Source organism: Micropterus dolomieu, unplaced genomic scaffold, assembly GCF_021292245.1.
Source record: "Micropterus dolomieu isolate WLL.071019.BEF.003 ecotype Adirondacks unplaced genomic scaffold, ASM2129224v1 contig_14371, whole genome shotgun sequence".
Classification (NCBI taxonomy): domain Eukaryota; kingdom Metazoa; phylum Chordata; class Actinopteri; order Centrarchiformes; family Centrarchidae; genus Micropterus; species Micropterus dolomieu.
In genome coordinates this window covers 2,254-3,537 of record NW_025743357.1, presented here as the reverse complement: position 1 = coordinate 3,537, position 1,284 = coordinate 2,254, and the positions used below count along the sequence as shown (strand labels likewise).

General features: G+C 47.7%; 1 long non-coding RNA gene across 1 annotated transcript in view; it reads right to left on the bottom strand.

Annotated features, from left to right (window-relative positions):
• Positions 1 to 310: 310 nt before the first annotated feature.
• Positions 311 to 1,284, bottom strand: part of LOC123966834 — a 2,313-nt gene continuing 1,339 nt past the window's right edge. Inside the window, exon 2 of the long non-coding RNA XR_006824076.1 lies at positions 311 to 1,180. This is a non-coding gene — a long non-coding RNA (uncharacterized LOC123966834). The remainder of the gene's footprint in view (positions 1,181 to 1,284) is intronic.

Below are 1,284 nucleotides of genomic sequence, written 5' to 3'. Positions count from 1 at the left end.
CTTCAGGAGGTCACAGTAAAGAACCACAGACAGACAGGTAGGTTTCCCTAAGGTGGTCACAGTAAAGAACCACAGATAGACAGGTAGGTTTCCCTCAGGTGGTCACAGTAAAGAACCACAGACAGACAGGTAAGTTTCCCTCAGGTGGTCACAGTAAAGAACCACAGACAGACAGGTAGGTTTCCCTAAGGTGGTCACAGTAAAGAACCACAGATAGACAGGTAGGTTTCCCTCAGGTGGTCACAGTGAAGAACCACAGACAGACAGGTAAGTTTCCCTCAGGTGGTCACAGTAAAGAACCACAGACAGACAGGTGGTTGTTTTATTATAAAAGTTTCTACTCTGACAGTGAACAAGGAACAGAAACAGTCCATAAACCTCCAGTAAGAAAATAAAAAAACAACATGATGAAGAGCAGGAGGTGGGGTCAGGTTTCCATGGTAACACACAGAGGTGATGGTGGAGATGGGGCTTAGGGAGGGTGCAGGGTAACCATGGTTACAGTGTGGGTTGGGTGGAGGAAGGGGGGGGGGGGGGTTACTTTACTATCCTCTGGTGCCGGACAGTTTAACATCTGATGACCACACACACATGCACGCGCACACACATACAACACACAGTAACACACACACACTCTGTGGTCCTGTGTGTGTGCTTCAGAGCGACCTGTCTCTCTCTCTCTGCCTGTCTGATGGGCGACGAGGTCGGGCTGAGGACTGTCTGCTCTGTCACATGACCTGGATACAGCTGAATGTGGCAGAGACGTGGACCTTCAACAGGAGACCTGGAACCTCATCATTAGCTGGTTCCTCATCAGGAGACCTTGACCCTGACCAGTAACTGGACCCTTATCTGTAGATGTAGACCCTCATCTGCAGACCTGGATCCTCATCAGGAGACCTTGACCATCAGAAACCCTTCCTGTTACCCAGCACAGCTACTGGTGAGCAGCTTGAACTGGTATAAAACCAGTCTGCTTGGTCCTGAACTGGTCCAACAGCTCAGACCAGCAACACGCTGCTAACGACCACTCTCACTGCTCCTTTCAACTAATCAATAAGTTAGAAATACAAGTGACGTCTTGTTGTGTTTGACCAACAATCATTATTTATTGATTTATTTCAGCTTCTCACATTTGAGAAGCTGGAAACTGAAAAGTATTCTTCAATGACAGAAACAGCTGCTGATCAACTGATCGACTAATATAACATGATTTTCTACACGGAATCGTGTATGGAAGAAAAACACTGCCGTCCTGGCTACTGACAGACGACCCTGACGACC